We start from the raw sequence: 21,287 nt of genomic DNA on the forward strand, positions 1-21,287 counted from the left end.
AAAAGAAAAAAATATGCATTAAAAATATAAACATAAACAAAATGTGGGAACTAGTTCATTCTATTAAATAATTTTCAATCTGTTCTGAAGTACAGAATTTTCACACTATTTGAACTATTAGAATATTCATCATTTTAAAATTTTATTCATATGCTAAAAGTTGGGCAGTTGTGAGATTTTCTCTGATTTTATTCACCAATGATACTTGCTTAGTTTTTCAACTATATTGATGAAAGAAATACACTAAATAGCCATGATTTTCAGATATCATTCTGATCTTTTTTGAAAAAGTAAAAATAGAAGAAAAATTAGCTTTGTGCTCACATAAAGTTATGGCCTTGTTAATTAAAAGTTTCCTGGCTGTAGAAACTAAAATTCAGAGGCTCGGATGACAGATGCCTTTTAATCAGAATATCTTGGTCTATGAGGTTGTTTCGTGACTATTACATAAATTCAAATGGGACTTTTAAAATGTTATTACATAAATTCAAATGGGACTTTTAAAATGTTATTAAATGTAATCACATGTGAAGAATTATTAGTGGAGATGGTAATGTTCATGATTTATATGAAAAAGTGTCTGCAGGTACCTGGGTGGCCCCGTGGGTTAAGTGTCTGACTCTTAATCTGCTCAGGTCATGATCTCATGGTCATGAGATCAAGCCCCCATGTTGGGCTCTGTGCTGAGTGTGGAGCCTGTTTAAGATTCTCTCCCTTCCTTCCCTCTGCCCCTCCCCTGCTTGTGCTCTCTCTCTCTCTCTCTCAAAATAAAAATAAATTTAAATTTTTTTTAAGGGTTTGAATTTCAGTACTGCAAAATGTTTTATGTTATTTTGATATCTGGGTGTCAGATGACCAATTGTTAAAGATTCCATATGGTTATGATTATTTCTCTGCTAGGAAAATCCTTTCAATTACATGGTAAAATATAAACTATGAGATGGAAACATGTTTCATTTTAAATATATGATCAGAGAGCACAGATAGTTTTAAATGTGATTTTAGTTTTTTAATATTTATATAATGGAGTATAAGTGAAAAAGTCTTATAGCTAAAGTGGATCTGTAGTCAACAAATTTTACCTAAATTTTTATAAGGTAACTAATTACAGTTATAATTTTATTTGCCCACTTTTTGTTTTAATGTAAATTTCCTTTAGATACAGTTTTGAGAAAAGATTTTCTACTTTCTTGAAATAAGTTTTATGTTCCCAGAGTTATTATGGCATTGTTTCCTCGTAAGATTTACAAGGATTGAGAGTGCTAAAGATATAAAGTGTTTTAACAACATGGCACACACATCCCTTATTTGAGGCCATCTTTAATTGACATCTCCTATTCTGAACACTTTTTTTTTAATCTGACTGAGCTGAAAGAACATAGATTTGAAGTCTTTGGAAATTATTAAATAATATAACTACTCTTCCCAGGTCATGATTCAGCACTGATACCAGGCCATTCCTTCAGGAAATGGTTTTGACTGGATAGTTCCTTAGCAACGAAGGTCATAGCAACACCAAAGCTGGCATCAGTAATGCAAACTCTTTCAGGGAATTTTGATTGATATTATAAACCTGCATTGCCTGCAGGAGTAGGGATCCTACAGTGGCTGTGACCTTTAGCATCTTCTTTTTTGATTTTTCTTTGGAGTCATTATAGCTGTTTTTCCACTGAGTAGTAAACTATGCCAGTGGGATCCTGAGATGAGATTTTTTTCCCAGAGATATAGAAAACAGGAAACAGATATACAGCAAAATTCAAACATAAGACCTTGCTGGTTCCTATAAGCAAAGGGCTTGTTAGAGGATTATATGCTGCCCTAGAACCTTTTGGGTTGACCTTTTCTTTCTAATCAAGAAGATATGCTAGGCAATAGATTCACATACATAATTAATATCAGTTATGGGAAAAAAAAGACATTTGATTAAGAGATTGATTAAGATTGATTGATAGTTGATTAAACCTTATTTTAAAATCTTTGTTTTTTCTTGGCTTACAAGGGAAAATAAAAACATTACTTGAAACATAAGTTGATCAAGTTAATTCCAAAACTCATTCCCAAACTCAGGGTAAATATGTAGCATTTTACTTTGCTTTAGATTAAAAACAAAGCCACAAAGTTTTCTATGATGACAAATTTGCCAAGCAGGGACTGCAGTCCTTGTGTGGGAAGTGATCTTTTGGATGAGCGTTTGAATATAATTCAAATCCACTTTCTGTTTCAGTTGAAAGCAATACTCTCAGTTCTGTAGTGGTGAATCACACATGGCCTGGGGACACTGAGGCTTTTCTTTCCAGGAAGCAGCTTTATTCATGCCTGCATGGGCTCAGCAGGCTGAGACCCAAAAGGCTGAGCCCAGAGTGCAGTGGAGTCTTGCCTTTTGTACAGTTTTTGCTCTGTTGTCTCCCATACATAGTAATGTAGTCTGATTGGGTGGTCTGTGTTACAGTCGTGAGGAATGTCACACATGCTCACATAGCCAGGTTTCCTTCCCTTGTTGTGAGGTTTTCACCACATTCCTTAGGGAGGGGATCTACCACATTCCCTCCTTTGATGCTTGGATTCCCTGTATTGGGGCAAAGAGCATCATCTTGGTTTAAAGGTTTATATTTCCATAACATCATCAGATGCGTGGCTATTTTCCTTTTGACCATTACCTCAATGAGGCTGGAAAGAGACCGTATAACTAGGGGAGCAAGGTAAGGTAGAATTAAGCAAGCTTCCAAAATCAAGAGGATAATACCTATGAGGGTTTTGAATCCCCCAACAGTTGAAAACCACCCTCCAAACAACTCCCTGGGGTCCCAACCTTTCCAGGTCTGGACTGGGACATGAGCAATCTTTCTTATTCAATCTGTGATCTCCTCTATGACTTTTCCTTCATCACCTGTCTGTAGGCAGCAGTTGCTCAAGTTAAACTTTCCATAAACTCCCTCAGAAGCAAGCAAGTAATCTAAGGCCAAGTGATTTTGATAGATAGCATTGTGCATTTTGATTTGCTGCTTGGCTAGTAAGTTAAGAGCTCTGGCAGTTTCATTGGTTATAATTTCTACAACTGCTTGCAGTCTGATTATGCAGTTTACCAGGTAAATGGGAGTTCAGTAGCCCCAGGACCCATCCTCTGCCCAGGTGGCAGGGCCATGATATTGACTTATATGCTTGGGAGGCCATTCATCAGCTTTCCAATTGCCAATTTGTAGGACGTGTCGTTTCCTTTGAGTCTCCCTATCCCCATACACGTAGACTCCCAAATGTTCCCCTCTGGCAAGTGGGAGCAGGAAGAAAGATGGATGAATAGTTCCCAGCACACATGACCCTGACCAGCCTGAGGGAAGTACTATATAGGCCGTCCTTCCACATATCCAGTATAGTTCACCTGGGGCCCACCTTTCGATGGTTGCATTGACATTGTCCCAGGCCTCTCATCTTGGAGATGAGAGGTTAGACAATGGATGGGGATCAGGCTCAAGGTGATCTGGGGCCCTCACCATTGGGTCTCCCAGGTGGTAAATTTATAAAATCTGGCCTAGGCATGTTAAGCTTCCAACAGAGATGGTGAACTTTCTTCCCAATGAGGCAAGGAGTTTTTTTTCCAGTAATTGAGGTTATGAGGAGCCAAACCCTGGTAGTAGGACTGGGGTATTCTGTTCCATTATAAGGTTCATGGGGATCTAATTCTCTAGCCTCCCATGGCCATTGATTCTCCATGTTGGTTCCCCCACATACATAACAAGAAGAGATCTTTAGAGTCTAGGCTATAGTCTCTGCCAGGGCTCGAAACAAGTTCCTTGATGTGACTGAAATGGGTGGGGGCTACTTCTTCTTTCTTCGTAGATGGAGAGAAGACTTAATGGGATGTGGTCGGATGGGCTGTAGTGACTTTTTTGAAATACAGCACAGTCCCTGGGTCTCTCCCTCCCCCTTGGATCCAGATGCCGATTTGGTGCCTCTTTGCCATCTGGAATCTCCTGCGGTTATGATGGTAAAATTAACAGGGCTACAGGCCTTTGATTGACAAGCTGATATAGCAGGCTTCTTCTGAAGGAATGCTGTTGTGCCTTCTTTTTTCCACGTAGCCTGTGAAACACAGCTCCAGCTGTAGCATAAGACCTCAGGTGTATAGGCACATAAACCATTTTCCACGTGTATTTGTCATTGAGTTCCAATATAAGCCTCTGCATGATATATCAAGATCCTTGAGCCCTCTATTACAAGTGCCCACTTTTTTCGTATGACAGATGCCTCTGGGCCAATACCTATAACTGCACATATGTCAAATAGCATTGACACTGGTCATTTTGTGTTAGTAGTTTCTGTCCAGCTGACCAAGCCCCCCCCCCCCAGCCCCCATCTTGGTAAGATCGGACTTTTAACCAATATTCACTAGGGGAATATTGTGGGTCAAAGCAAGTGTGTCGACTCTCCCATTGGCAGATAGAATAGGTGGTATTATTGTGTCTGCTGGTCCCCAGGACTTTTCCTTGGCATGAGAAGTGGGTATGGTATAGTAAGGTCCAAGTGACTCCCTGGCCTGACCTGGTTATAGGAATACATGGGTCACATGTTGAGGAATCTTGGTCTACAGAAGGGGTCCAGATTAGAAGCAACCAACACCAAAGAAGCATCCTACCCACAAAGGGAAGCTGAGTGCTAACAAACTCCTCACCACACTTACAGCCAGCTGGGGCGGCTTCTGCCAATCCCATGGAGAAAAGTAGAGCAAGAATCACAATGGCAGTGGGAAACAAGGCGTGACAGTGCATCACAGTAAGGTAACATATAGAAAATAAGGACGGTCTTCTGTTTCATTGGGCCATCGATTCCCCAAGCTTCTGCCTTGCATAGATTAGTCAGCTTCCAGAGTGACTAAAGCAGAGCTGCAGTCTCCCGGAGCCTCTGGAGTTGCAGATTGCTTCTTCCATATGGTCAGCTTGCACAGCGTTGATGGATCAGGAATGCACTCCAGTTTCGAGATGCCGGCTTCACTCTGCTGTGGTGAATCCAGGGACCCACCTAGGCTACCTTTACTGCAGTAGAGGTGGCCAAAATGACAGTGAATAGGCCCCTCCAGAGGGATTTTAGGGGTTGGACATTCCACTCCTTCACCCATACAGCATCTCCTTGTTTAAAGGGGTGAGTGTCTGTGGTGAGACTCACAGGTAATTGCTCCCTAACCCAGTGGTGTAAGGTGGTTAGGGTAGAGCCAAGGGCCCACATCTGTTGCCTTATGGTTAGATTGCCTACCTCATTCAGATCGCCTCTTATGCCCTTGATAATGGAGGGAAGGGCACCCATTAAGGATTTCATAAAGGGAGAACTCCGTCTGCTTAGTGGGACTACACCTGATTCTTAACGATGCTGTTGGCAACATCTAGTCCCAGTGTGGGTGAGTTTCCTGGCATAGTACGCATAATTGCAGCTTCAGGGTTTGGTTGATTTGTTCCACCTTCCCAGAGCTCTGGGGCGGTATGCCATGTATAACTTCCAGGTTACCTTCAATGCCTCTCCCACCAGCCACACCACCTCAGCCACGTTATCTGATCCCATAGTGATAGAGACCCAAAATTGAGGAATGATTTCTTTTTAGATGAAGTCAGGCCACTTCATGTGACTTTTCTGTGTGAGTGGGGAAGGTTTGCACCAAGTCTGATAAAGCACACACAAAGACCAACATGTATTTACAGCCTTGGACCCAGAAAAGCTCAGTGAAGTCCACCATCATATTTTCAAATGAGGCTCCCCCAACACTCTGTACCCCAGGGGCAGCCTTGGGTCCCTGACGTGCATTATTCCAGGCACACATTTCGCATTGCTGGCATACTCCTCGGGCTATACTGGAGAGTCAAGGGATGTAGAAATGCCTGTTCTACATAGTCTCGAGAGCTGTCCAGCCAATATGGGTTTCCTGATGGAACTACTTGAGAAAAGCTGGAACCAGGGCCTTAGGAATTGTTACTTGGCCGTCTTCAAATTTCTGCCATCCACCTGGGAGGTAGCTTCCATTTTCTGTCTTAAACCAGGTACTCTCATGTTGTGAGTAATTAGGGTCCCATTCTGCCAGTGGACTAGGGAACAATGCGGTGGTTAAAGCTGCTGATTCCACTCTTCCTTTGGAGGCCACAAGCTTTGCCTCTCGGTCTGCCTTATGGTTTTCCCATGCAGCTGTAGTGTCTCCCCTTTGATGGACCTGACAGTGCATGATTGCCAGTCTTTTCGGTGCCCACACAGCATCTAAGAGTTCAAGGATTTCCTTACCATATTTTATGTCTTCCTCTCCTGAGTTTATTAGATGCTTGTCTTTATATAAAGCCCCATGTATGTGGAGGGTGGTAAAGGCACACTTAGAGTCTGTGTATACATTAACATATATCCTGCTTCCAGGAGGGCTCAAGTTAGCATGATGAACTCTGCCTCTGGTGCTGAAGTCCCCTTTGGTAGGGGTTTGGCCTCAGTGATAGAATTCAGGGTCTCCACAGAGTACCCTGCAACACGTTCACCCTCTTTCACAAAATTGCTACCCTCGGTGAAATACTCAGTGTTGGGGGTCCTTGACGGGCAGATACCTCAAGTCTGGTCAGCTGGAGATCACCTCATCCATGATTTCAGTGCAGTCATGATCTGATTGACCTGGCCCAACAGGCAGTAGGGTTGCAGGGTTTAGGGTCTGCACCACTTCTAGGTGAATGTGTGGGTTCTCTAATAGCATTCCCTGATATCTGATCATCCGGGCATTTGTTAGCCAGTATTGTCCCTTGTACTCCGTTTATGTCGGTACCGAATGTGGTGCTCAGACTGAGACCCTTTTGTGGCCTCATAAAGGAGTTTTGCCAAGACCGAGAAGTTAGGTATCCAGATTCTACAGAAACCTGCAGCCCCAAGAAACTCCTGAAACTGATGTCGGATGGGTGAGACCGGGATTGAACAAATGGCCTCTTTTCTTTCCCGGCCAAGTAGGCGCTGCCTCTGGGAGAGGTGAAAGCCAAGGTACTTGACTTTCTTTTGACAGGTTTGGGCCATTTTCCTTGAGACCTTATAGCCAGTTTCCCACAGGAGGGTAAGGAGTTGCCGAGTCCCTTCCATGCAATCCTTCTGAGAACTCCCAGCCATCAGTAAATCATCTGCAACTAATGCAAGACGCAGCCATGTTGATCCCCTGGGAAGGCTCTTGGATCAGAGGCTAATGCAGTGCCAAAAATAGTTGGGGAGTTTTTGAACCCCTGAGTCAATCTGGTCTAAGTCAGCTGGCCCTTGTCACCATTTTCAGGATTTTCCCACTGAAAGGCAAGGATTGGTTGACTCTTGGGGGCCAGGCGGATGCAGAAGAAGGCACCCTTGAAGTCTAGGCATATGAAGAAGGCAGCTTCGGCAGGGATAAGACCTAAGAGAGCGTATGAGTTCCAGACAACTGGGTGCAGGGTGACCGTGGCCTGGTTTATTGCGCAGGTCTTGGCCGATAGTCATCAGTGCCCAACTCCTAGGCTGGTAGGCGTGTTCCAAGATGATTGACAGGGTCAGAGGATGCTGTATTTTAGAAGCCTCTCCAGGTGCTTCTGTATCCCCATTTGTGCCTAATGAGATATGAAATATTGTTTTTGGAAGATGGGCCCTGCCGCTGGCTCTAGTTCTAAAATTACTGGAGGTATGTTCCGGGCCAGTCCTGATGGGTTGTCCTCAGCCCACACCCCCAGTAATCTGAAGGGCAGCTCAGGTCCCTGTTGTGGCTCCTCCATGAGACTGTAGAGGCGCCATTCTTCCCTTTAGGGAGTTGTGAGAGTCATAATCTTCACTGCCAGCTTTCATAGGGTCAGAGTAGCTTGTCTGCAGAAGTTGAAAGTTGTCTGGGCCTGCAGCTTTCCCAACAGGTCCTGGCCCATTAAAGCTATGGGGAAGTCATGGAGGGACAGGAATTCATGGATGACTCCATGGCCACCTAAATTACATTGCTGAGGCAGCGGGAAGGACAGTGTGTCCAATTGCCCATGGCCCCACAATAGTGGCTTGTCTCTGTGATGGGGGCCCATGGGTTGGGTCACCACCAAGGGTTTCACCCCAATATCTACCATGAACGTGATGGGTCAGCCACCCACATTCATTAGGACCATAGGCTCTTCAGGGCCTAACAAAATAGAGCCCTATCTTTCCTAGCCCTCCTCAGAGTCCTCCATGGCAGTTAGCCCCACAAAATCATCTTTGGGGGCCCCATGAGGCCATGATGCTGGTTGGTACCAGTCTTGGACCACATGGCCTCTTTCTTTCTGCTTGGGGCCCTGCTGAGAATCACCCAGCTGAAGGGGGCACTCGTTTTTCCAGTGGCCCTCCTGACAGCAGTGAGCACAGAGGTTTCATCTAACTTTGGTCCTGGGCGATATGATCCTCCCTGCCATTCCCCTTTATGGCCTGACCCCGTCCCTGCAGGGCATCTTTCTAGGAGCATTCTGACCACTCCATCAAGGCAGCAGCTAACAACTCTGCCTTTTCTGCATCTTCCAGCATTCTTCTCTTCAAGCCACCTGGTCACAGCTCACAAATACCTTAGTAGCTACTTCTAGCAACTAACTGGCATTCATGTCGGTGAAACCCTCTAGCTTTTGCAGCTTGCACCAGATGTCCCTTTGGGCCTGACCTACAAAAGCTGCACTGACCATCTGCTGGGTAACGGGCACCTCTGGATCAAAAGGAGTGTAGAGATAAAATGCCTCACATAGTCTCTCATAGAACTGGCTCGGGCTCTCCTTGGGTCCCTGGAGCACCTCTGATATTTTACTTATATTTATGGCCCTTTCCCCTCCTTCCTTCATCCTATTTAGAAGGGCTTCTTGATACCATTCAGTCCTTATAAGCCCTCCATCTACACTTGAGTCATTTGTGTCCCATTTGGGGTCCTCCCCAGGGAAGTGAGCCCAAGCGCAAGCCTGGGTGTCCAGTGTCCCAGCCGGGGCATTCTCCTCTAACCATTTTAGGCCTGCCCCTGTAATTCAGCAAGGCCCCTTTTGTCAGAGGGTCAGGAGGAGTTGATGGCAGTCCATCCAGGTAGGTTAATGGGTTTGAATTATGGACTGCATTAGTTCAATCATAGCCTGGGGCTTCTCCGCATAGGAGGGAAAATGGTACTTCCAATTTAGGAGGCTTATAGTGGTAAAGGGTCTGTACACAAAAACACTCTGGCCTCCATGGATCTGGCCTTCCTGAACATAATAGACAGGTCACCTAGTCTCCCTCAGTGGCCTCAGTAGGGCTCCCCGGTGTTGCTGCAGGGAGGGAGTGTCTCCAATGGCCTCATCTTCTACTCACCTTCTGGGAGGGGTGTATGGGGTTAGGATTGATGGTTTGGGTGAGCCAGTCACATCTGGAGAGGCTGGTGGCACTAAAGGAGGTGAGGTCTTGGGACAAAGGGACAGACTCCAGTAGGGTTTTGGCAGCCAGGGCGGCTGGAGCTGCAGGTGGCAGTGAGGGGTACAGTGAGGCATATGGCAGTGGGGTCCCCTCAGGCTCTCCTGACAGTATACATTTTTAAGATTTTGGCTGGCATTTGGAGGAAGCCGTGACACAAGCCATCATAACTTTACAGTCTCAGCCAGGATAGGACCAGGTCTTGCCAAGGGTCAACGTTAGGAAATTGGTTGGGGTGGCCTGGATCCCCCACAATGACCTTGAACACTCAGCCAACTAGTCCCTTATCAAGTGAGACCTCAGAGGGCCAGCCCACCCTGAACCATGGCCAATCAATTTCACAGAATGTCAGGAGGTTTCTGGGAGTTAATTTCTTTGTAGCAGAGACTCGTTGGTGATTAACTCAACACAATCTCAATTATTGTCTTCACTGTCCCTTCACTGAGGTTGAAAATCTGAGTAATTGCACCCAAGCCTTGCTTATCAACATGCAGAAGACTTCTGGCTAATAATGGTAAACAGGAGTGGGCTGGGTGCTTCTGGAAAAGTATTCTTCCTGAGAAGAGAATGGTTACTGTTGGCACAACAACCACCACCTTTGTCTTTTTTATCCCTCTTCTCCTTGTTCCTGCCTTAAGGAGCAGCAGCAAACCTGAGTCCATGAAGCAAAGGCACAGGGAGATACCAAAATGCTGGCATTGTTGAGCAGCTGAGGCACCACCAGAGGTTTCTTCTTCCGTGCTTCTTACTAGGAAAAAAAATGCAATCCGTGTTAATGTTCTCCACATTTGATTTGCTGTTGTTGCCAGCTAGCTCTGCCTTACTAATGCAACACAACTGTTTGGTTAGTAATGAACGATTGTCGTATTGTTTTCTGCATGTGGGTTTATTCTTCTTGCATACATGGTAATTTTAAAGAGATGATTTTGGTTTTCTTTTGTTTGCCAAAAAAGTTGTGTGGAAGATTAGACACTTGGCAAATGTAATAAATAACTTCATATTATTTATTCTATGGCAGGGTTTCTTCACTTCAGCACTTATTGACATTCTGGGCTGAATAATTCTTTGTTAGGGTGGGAAAAGGGTCTGTCCTGTACATCGTAGGGTTTTTAGGAGCATTCTTGGTCTCTACCTACTAGATGCCCGTAACATCTTCCTCTGAGACATGACCATCAAAAAGTCTACAGACCTACCAGATGTCCTCTTGGGGGCAACATCATTCTAGTTGAGAAACAAAATATCTAAAGCCATTTGGATAAGATACATTAAAAAATGAGGAAATTCACCTTAATATTTTTATTCTTCAGTTGCATTTGGTAAATATTTTCTGTATTGCAGTTACTTTTGCAGTACACATATTTTATTTTGATCTATGAAATTGCTTTCTACAACATGACATGAAATAAGCTTCAAATATAAATAACTTGCAAGAAAATGCTGTAGAGTTAGTCGTTTTTATGTGATATGAAAACCACAGGTTAATTCTGTTAAAAAGGAACACTGAAGCAAAGTAGTAAATAGTTACTTGGCATTGGGTAACATTCAGTTGACACAAAGTTACAAAGTCAATTGACATCAGCCACAAAGGGGGAAAGAAAGTCTGTGAAACAGCTTTAAAATTTCTACTGCATTAGAGACTTGTAAACTGAAGCACATTATCCTGAAGAATATTTAAACCCAAAGAATGCTAAGCACTCTACAGGCTGTAAAATTGTATGCTTAGGTATATTCAACTGCTAGTTTGCAACTCCTAAATAATTTTGTCCACAGGGGACCCTATAACCATTCCATGTTCAACTGGATGCTTTGGCATAAAATGTCCATCTTTGTATTGTCTTTGAGTTGGCTCATCTGGACAGTCTACACATTTAAATTGCGTTTTAAACTGGGTACCAGGAAAATGATTTCTTTTTCACCTTAAGTGCTAGGCCATGTGTTTTGGTCACAGACAGGCAATAATTATCAAACCAATTTCATTGATGTTCTACTCTATTTCTATAAAAACATGAAATACTTGACTGGCACAAAATGATTTAGAGTGGTTGTTAGTTATTCATTCATTCTTTATATCATTCAGCAATTATTTATCCATTACCTATTTGGAAACTGTAACTGCATCAGATGCTGAGGTTGCAAAGAATAATGATAATAATAAATGATGTTGATCCAAAGATACCCACTGTCAAGTAAAAATAGATGGTAAAGAAATAATTATAATACTATGTGGTATTATATGATAATACAAACATTCATAAAATATTATAGAAATATGGGGAAAAACTAGCTCATTCATTCATTTCTTTTCATTTTTTTCTAAGTTTTTTTATTTATTTTGAGAGAGAGAGAGAGCGAGCTGGGGAGGGGCAGAGAGACAGGGAGAGAGAGAATCCCAAGCAAGCTCCACTCTGTCAGAGCAGAGACCAACATGCGACTTGATCTCATGGACTGTAAGATCCTGACCTGAGCAGAAATCAAGAGTCCAGCACTCAACTGATTGAGCCACTCAGGCGCCTCAAGAAATCACTTTCAATAAATCACTTAAGCAAATAAGATTAACCATAAAAGATTCAATTGAAGCACACCGACACTTATTTCAATATTGTTATTATGCAGATTTGTGGTTTTAAAGCAACTAAAATCAATGTAACTCAAAAAAGTGGTCAGCTTCTTTTTCTATTTTAATCCATTATCATCAATGGGAAACTTTTGAGGATAAATTAAATTATTAATTTAATATTAATATCAGATTATTATTAATTAATATTCAATGAATTAAATTCTAATGGAATGTGTCTCAGGACAGAAATAAGACAGCAAATAAGAAGATGATCAGCACAGGAATAAATTTTATCCATTTAAGCTGCTATTAATCACAATTAATCCTCTAAATTGAGCGTTTATTTTTGCAAATAAAGCAGGTGGGCTCTACGACAGTGGACTTTAAGGCCCTTATTATTAAAGAATCATTGGAACCACAGCTTTTCTTTTTCTTCTCTTCTCTTGAAATTATTATACTTTCTACTGATTTCAAAAAGCAAGAGCCATTCCTCATTCTTAAAATATTATTCAAGATACTCTTAGTGCTCAATCCATACCCTTTGGAATCTAGTCCAGCACATGCCACATTTTGTGGAACCAATATACCAATTTTCTCCCTCAGGGTAGCGTAATGTTAAAGCATCTTTTACATGTCTGTCTCCCAAATGTTCATATTAAGTGAAGCTTCAGATGCACATAGTAATAATCTGCTAATAATATACCTTTCACTATTATATGTGAATATATAAATTATATATATATATATATATATATATATATATATATATATATACCTTGTCTTCCTTCCATTCCCGTACTCACTTCCCAACATCCCCATCAGTGTTTCCTGGGATCGCTATCCAAATAAACTCCTTGATTCAGGAGACTGATATAAATACAAATTTATATTTATTATTCTACAAAGAAAAATAAGCATTTTATTACACTTGGATTATATTATTCTTTGTCATATACTAATTTATAAATTATGATTCCTAAAGTGATGTTGTGTGATGATTATTTGTGGATCTTAAACTCTCGGGTAGTTAGAATAATAGTAGTAAGTAATAACAATAGTAAAATATGCACTTAAAGTTAGTACAAAGCAACATATTAAAATGTTGTGAGTAGTGGGACACCTGGGTGGCTTGGTCCATTAAGCACCCAACTCTTGATTTCTGCTCAGGTCATGAGCTCACGGTTTGTGGGATTGAGCCCCGCCTGTGTTAGGCTCAGTGCTGACAGCATGGAACCTACTTGGGATTCCCTCTCTCTCTCTCTCTATGCCCCTCCTTGGCTCTTTCTCTCTTTCTCTCTCTCTCTCTCTCTCTCTCTCTCTCTCTCAAAGTAAATAAATAAACATTTAAAAAATCTTTTAATTAAAAAATAAATAAAATAATATGGCTGTGAGTGGTAAAAATAATTTAAAGGCTTATAAAACAAGAGGAAACTTCTGGATGGAGTTATCAGGAAATCAGGGGAAACATTAATCCATTCTTTTAGTCAACAATTCTTTAGTGTCTCCTATGTAGCAGGCACAAAGCTAACAGATGTGAAGAAAAAATTTGGTTATAATGACCTGACCTTTTGTATGTTGTAGATTGGCAACATCATTTCAAGACACACATACATTTAAAAATATTTTTCATGATTCATTTGACAGAAGTCATTCATTTGGCAATTTAACTAAAAAGGGGGTAGTACAGAGACATAAGAAATATATAAGGAAGGGTAATTTTATAATTTATTAAAATATAAATTGCAGCGTTTGATTTTTGAACTTCAATCAAAGCATTGCAATGACTTTTAAACTGGTAAGTCAGACAGTCTAGTATTCTCAAAGTGTCACATAAATACAAAGGATAAAATCTGTGGTTTTTCTGGAGGGAGGAATAAGAAGAATGTAGATCCTAGATGTTTTACCATCACTGATCAGATGAACCTACAGAAACTGAAGCTAACACAGAGCCCTCTCTAGTGAATTTTACAGCGGAGTTTGCTAATTTGCTTGTCCTCTAAGAAAGATAATTAAAATTTGAAAGAAAGAAGTAGCTGAATGTAAAACAAAGTTGGAATCAATAGCTCAGGAATCACTAGTACGATGATAATGGAATAGAACAATCTCATTCGATCTCAAGCATTATTATTATTAATATTAATAATTATTAATATTATAATAATATAATAGAATAATTAATATTAATAATAAAATAATACTAATGCTATTATTAATATTAATTATTATACCTTTTAGAGCAAGTTGCATGGATCTGTTCAAGTTATTTGAAACCTGAAGATTCAATAAAGTATATTGTATGTGTATCATTAAATCCGCTACAATATTTCTAGAACTGCCAGGACTTAGACCTACCAAAATGGAACACATTGAATCAGAACTACTAAATCTTTTAGTGACATTTGATTTCTTTGAATGATTTGGACAGTACTTCTTATTTTATACCTCTAGTTGGATATCTTCAAATATAGTAAGTAATGCCAGTCATTCTTTTATTTTGAACTTTGGCTCCCTCATCTTGAAAATGCTGATATCGGGCCAACCTCTTTCTTTCTTTCTTCGTTCTTTCTTTCTTTCTTTCTTTTTTATTTCATTCTCTTTTTCTTTCATTTCTTTCTTTCCTTCATTTCTTTCTTTTCTTTCTTTCTTTCTTTCATTTCTTTCTTTCTTTTTATAATATAGTAAACATAGAGTTGGATATTTACAATGCCTAGACTTCCTCTTTAATGAGAATTAGACATGATTTAAGATCAAAAAGAGCTCTAAGCCACATAATAATGATAAAAAGAATGTTATTGAGTATTACTATAACTGTGCATTTGCTAGCATTTCATTCCTTTAAAAAGTATCATTATATAACCAGAAACTACTTTTTAACATTTTAGTGGAAAATCTCTCACTATAATTCAAAGTATTATAATTGAAAGAAGTTTTTAATCATCTCCACTGACCTCTTATCTGATTCTGATATTGTTTTCTCTTGGTAGTTCCTTTTTATTTATTGATAGATATCATCTGGGCAGAATGTTTATTTCATAATAAAGAGGAATTGCATGCAATAGGGGAGATGACAGCATATGAAATATTTATAATGTCCTTCAGTTGCTTTGCAATATGTTAAAATGACCTATGTTTTTGGATTTTAGGTATTGTGACATATGTTGACACAATTTGAGATCTAGAATGTGATGTTTTTGCACAATAGTGCCACCAGTGAACCCTAAAAGGGGAAAATGAATTCCGGAAAGAATAAGTGCTATGTATTAAATCCATCAAAAATTATTTTCTTTAAGATCAATTCTCTCTGAAGATTTTTGCGATCTTTGCATTTCAATGCCAAGTCATACTGCTAACTGCAAGTTCATGTGGGCATTTGTGAATTGAAACTAACAATTCAAGTGGGTAAGCATTTAGCCTCAATATGGACCAATAATAACTCCAGCTATAAAAAGTAAGTGGACGGAACCCCTGACTACCTTTTGTTTCTAATGGAATGGTTGAGTGACAGGATTGCACATTGTCACAATAACACAAATGCTGCTCTATACTCATTGACCTTAATCCGAACATTCCATAACGAACCTACTTTTCAGAGGGTTGATTATACCATTGGTTATATTTAAAGCTTGTTAGTTTAAATCCTGTTGATTGCCTTCAGATGTGCTACTTAGGTTTCTGATAGTACACATTTTTTTTTACTCAATAAGAGTCCTTTGTTAACGTGAAAAATCGTCAGTTTTTTCTGCTCTCCAATCGGGACCAGTCAATATCCTTGAATTCGAGAAAGGAAAACAAAATTACAGTGCTGAATATTTCAAGTTGTGTTATGTGTACAGAAAGAGAAAGAGTGAGAAAGAAAAAAGAGAATATAGCCAATTAAAACTATAAATTATATCATGATTATGGTTCTAAGAAATAATGTATGCTTTAAAGAACATGCTTTACTCTAGCGTGAAAAAAATTGACTCAGCTGACATTTTATTTATTTTAGAAGATAGTTCAGTTTTTTCTTTTTATTTCGAGAGTTTTTTGTACCTACAAAAATGTTGAAGGAATGGTACATTAAATGCTTGTATACCTTTCACATAGATTCACAAATTGTTAACAATTTGCCAGATTTTGCTGCCTTTGATCTGTTTATCTCGACTTTTTCTTCCTTTGCTGAAAAATTTGAGAGTAAGTTGCAGACCTTGTTATATTTCTCCATTAAATTGTAATACATTTCTCCATTACCACAATACCATAGTCACTCTCCCCAAATTTAAGACTGATAAATATATATGTGTATATAAAAACACTGATATACTGAAATATATATATATATACACATATATAGTTATGTAGTTAATATATAGATAGTATATATGTATATAGTCAAAATATATGTCTATATACATATTTTTCAGTATATGGTATGTATATGTATATATACTTTTTTTCTTTTTCTAATGTCTTTCATGATATTGAAAATATTAAAGAGCTTAGGTCAATTGCCTTACAGAGAGTAGCACATTTAATCTTACCTGATTGTTCAAACTTTAATTTCAGGATACACACACACACACATGCACAAATGTATTTTGCAAGACTATTCTAAACAAGGTGTTATGTGTCTTCTTTTTTTTTTTAAGTTTATTTATTTATTTTGAGAGAGAGAGAAAGCACAAGTGGGGGGGGCGGGTAGAGAGAGAGGGAGACCAAGAATACCAAGCAGGCTCTGCACTGTCAGGGTAGAGCCTGATAAGGGGCCCGAACTCACCAACTGTGAGATCATGACCTGAGCTGGTCCCAGGTGTTTAACCTGGGCCACCCAGGTGCTCCTAGGTGTCATGTGTTTTCAATTGCTTCACATCGGAAGGCACATAAGTGTCAGATGATTTCTGTTATCAGCAATGCTAATTTTGATCACTTGGTTAAGGTGATATCCACAGGTCTCTCCATTTTTGAAGATGTAATTTTACTGTTATAACTAAAATGGCATCTGTAGGGGGTGATATTATCAAGTCATTTCATCTAGGTTTTAACATTTATTGGCGTAGAAGTATTCAAATTAATATTTTTATTCCATATATAAATTTTAATTGTCAAAATTATCTAATATTATGAATTTTCCCCATGACATTCCCTCAATATATATACATCCATATTTATTTAGAAATTCTTCAATTTCATTTGTATTTTGTGTATCTTCCGGGCACTTAGTAAAGAAATCATAAATTTCAAAAAGGAAGAATTTTTGTTGTTATTAATATATAGTTCAAGGCCTAATGATCAGGGAAATGTTTTTGTTTGTTTGTTTGAAATTTGTGGAATTAATTTAGGTTTTTTTCAGAAGTCCTCACGCACACTCAGTTTTCAGGAGTGATCCATGTGCAACTGAATGAAACACAGGAAATGAAAGTATGCAGACTAAGATGGGGCAAGTGAGCAAGAGAGTGTATGTACTTACAGACATTTGCCATGTCCCTTCCACGAAGAGCAGTGCTTGTAGAGATAAGATTATAGGGGTGTAAGAATTGATTCTCACCTCATTATGAGGTTCTTATGGGGTTTTGCAACAAGATCTGCATATGGTATCTTGGCATGATTCATCTATAACATATTAAAAGCACACACAGTTCCTGTGACAAAGTTTCGTTGTAGCTCTGTGTGGGCCCATCTTTACAATAGAGGAAGTAGCAGCCAAAACCAAAGTCTGTTTGGTGTCCACATTATGCTAGATTTATGCACATGCCAGATTTTTGTTATAAAAACTGAGTAATATAAAAGCAATACCTAAATATTGAATTGGTGAGACTGACTAAATATTTGTGTAGTCTCAAATGCATCGGCTTAAACCTATTTAAGATTGTTTTTACAGTGGAAAAGAAAACAGATGAATATTTCAGAGACTAGAAGAATAGTGAGGGGTTACCCACAAACACATTAATCAAAAAAATGTACTCTTAGTAACCAAGTATTTCAGTAAATTATTTCTAAAATGGTTAGCTTCACCATAGCGTCATCAAATATTCTGGCTTCTCAAATCCAGATTTATAATAGTTTTAAAAATGACAGTTTTTAATGAAGTCACCGACATTAAAAATGAGCAAAAATAGACTGCTTAGCATCGTGCGGCCATTTAAGCTAATTATTTAGGAACAGTGTATTTTGCCAAATGATACGAATGATTTATGCCATATGGCTGCTGAGAGAAACTTTAATGTATTTGAACAGCCAATTTTTATGAAGATCACATGCTTTATTGTTAAAAAGTTTTACTGAATTTGTAAATCCATTTGAAATAGCAAGTGTTCCATGCTTATAACGATAGGCTGTTAATGCTTAGAAAGTAAGAGGCACTGTGCCATCCATAATGCAAAAATAAGACCACGACAATCCTGACAAACATAAATGAAATTTAATATTAATAAATTAAATGGAATAAATATTAACTTAAGGTAATTTATTTTTTTTTAATTTTTTTTCAATGTTTTTTATTTATTTTTGGGACAGAGAGAGACAGAGCATGAATGGGGGAGGGGCAGAGAGAGAGGGAGACACAGAATCGGAAACAGGCTCCAGGCTCTGAGCCATCAGCCCAGAGCCTGACGCGGGGCTCGAACTCCCGGACCGCGAGATCGTGACCTGGCTGAAGTCGGACGCTTAACCGACTGCGCCACCCAGGCGCCCCATAACTTAAGGTAATTTAAAAGAAACAAATTCATATTGTTTATTCAGGATGCTTATCAGTATTTACCAGACCACAGGTAGTTTTCAAAGTCAAATGTTTCCTCCATGCAAAACCTATAGGAGACATGAAACTAGGATAATGTTCTCTCATAATAGGAAAAATCAAAACAAAATCTCATTTTATCTTTAGATAAAATGCACTGATACAATAATAAATTTAAGAATTTTCAAATTCACCATTACCGGTTACAGTAGCTTAGTCAAGGAAAGATAATTGAAACCTAATCATATAAATTATTCAGGAAAGGAAGTACAATACTGAAGACCCGATCCTCCTTGGGGCTGGGTAAATTAACCCCTCACTTTAGCATTTCCCAGATGATATCCAAGGCTCCTTAAGTCTGAAATCAATGTTCAGACATGACAATGTGCTTGACATCCTAGCTGTTTAGGGGATACCCTTACTGAAACTTTGGCAAAGTTACCCAACACAGTTCATGTCTGTCAGTGTTTCTTGACCTTCCTGGGGAAATCATCGACTTATCATTTTCTCAAAGCCATGAGATAACAAGAGTAACAATGATAGTCGTATTCTTCTGAGCATGAGGAAAATAAAAAACCTGGTGCTGTCCCCATTGTCTGCTTTTTCTACCAACTAATTGAAGAGAGGATTTTAGATAGGGTGGGAAGTATGTGTAACAACATTGAACTTAGAGTAATTTGAAGGCTGCCTGGGAAATCAGCTTATGTTGGGGAACTTTACGTGAGAAATACAAAATATTATTCACTCTCTTCAGTTGTAGAAAGTAAAAAGGAGATTCAATATTCAAATTCTTACAACAATATGTATGTAACTGTTTAAAACACATACATAAAAGCAAGTGAAAATGTAGGGAATGGGTTTTGGATTCTGCCAATACGGTTGAAGTCTCAAATTGGCCACAACCTGGAAAATATTGTACCAACTCTACTTGTGTTCTGCCTACAAATTGAAATAATAATTATGAAGTTGTCAAAATTAAAATAAGTTATGAGTGTAAAGAACTTAACATGTTTCTTGGCATCTACTATGTCCTCAGTATATAGTAGCTTTGATTAAAACTGTAGTTAAATGAACGCATTCATCCTTCAAACCACACATTTTCTCCTTTTTTTAAGAATTTATTTTATTTTTTCATGTAATCTCTACATCTTACATGAGGCTCAAAACTGCAACTCCAAGATCAAGACTCACGACATGCTCCATTGACTGCGCCAGCTGGGTGCACTTTGAACCCCAAACTTTCACTCATTTCCATAAGAGAGTCCTCCCAGTACCACACCCTCTGCCAGGTATTGGGGGTCCAGCAGTGGGTAGGATACCTCTGCTCTATACAGCTTAGAGTTAACAAATGACAGACATTTTAAAAATATTAACACCAAAGTACGTTTGCACAGCCGCACAAAGTCCTATAAGGAAAGAAAATTACAAGAGACTCTGAGAGGGAATAATAGATCAAATTGGATAAATTCTCCAGGACCTCCAGGACCAAATTCATTCGATTTGAGCTTATTCATAATTAAGTCTTTCCTGTTCAAGTCCTGATAAAGTGGCATTTGTGAGTTCTTTGTAGGTTAGTTTTGTTCTTTAGTACTATATATTCTACCCAGGGGCAAATATTATATACTATATACTGTGACGGGGGAGGATATTACTTTAAAAGCTGGATGGAGTTCAGTTAGTTGTTTATAATCATAAATTGGAAGAGATAGATCTTTACTTTATGAAATCATTTTGACTGGGGCACCTGGGTGGGTCAGTTGGTTGAGTGACCTGATCTTGATTTCAGTTCAGGTTATGATCTCACAGTTCATGGAATCAAGCCGCACATAGAGCTCTGTGCTGACAGCATGGAGCCTATTTGGGAGTCTCCCTCTCCCTCTCTCTGCCCCTCCCCCACTGTCATGTGCCTGCACGTGGTCTCTTCAGTCTCTTAAAATAAATAAACATTAAAATTTTTGACTTTTGTTCCTGTCCTTGTAATCATGATATTGTCGACATTTTTATTGTTGATAAGTAGTTCATATGGCTAATGTCCTTGAGAAAGCTTTTAAAAGAAAGAAAATAATTAGATCTGCATAAAAAGGTGATAGACATAAGGTGTTTCTAAAGTAAGTTAGTGGGGAGAAGTGAGGGACTAAAGTAAGTTAGCCGGGAGACGTGAGGAACTAAAATTTGAAGACCTGGACAATTAAGGAACTTGGACTCTATGGAGGTAAGGAAAGAGAAATTTCCTTAGGTGTTCTGTGATGAAATGGCTGTTTGCAAAACAGTGATATCTGCCTTTTTAACAAAAAAAATTGTTTCTGAATATGTTCAGTACTCACCCTATGGATCACCAAAGCTCCAATGGAGACAATTCTAAGAGTATTGGGCAGCTGTTATTTGGTTGAGATAATGAAAAGGAAACTGTGTTCTACACTCAGTTTAAAATAGTGTAGAAGGGGCACCTGGGTGGCTCAGTCTGTCGGGCGTCCGACTTCAGCTCAGGTCATGATCTCATGGTCCGTGAGTTTGAGCCCCGCTTCAGGCTCTGTGCTGACAACTCAGAGCCTGGAGCCTGCTTCGGATTCTGTGTCTCCCTCTTTCTCTGCCCCTCTCCCACTCAGGCTCTGTCTTTGTCTCTTTTAA

Source organism: Lynx rufus, unplaced genomic scaffold (assembly GCF_022079265.1).
Source record: "Lynx rufus isolate CCGP_SWC_20201006 ecotype Redwood Valley unplaced genomic scaffold, mLynRuf1.p SCAF_5, whole genome shotgun sequence".
NCBI lineage: Eukaryota > Metazoa > Chordata > Mammalia > Carnivora > Felidae > Lynx > Lynx rufus.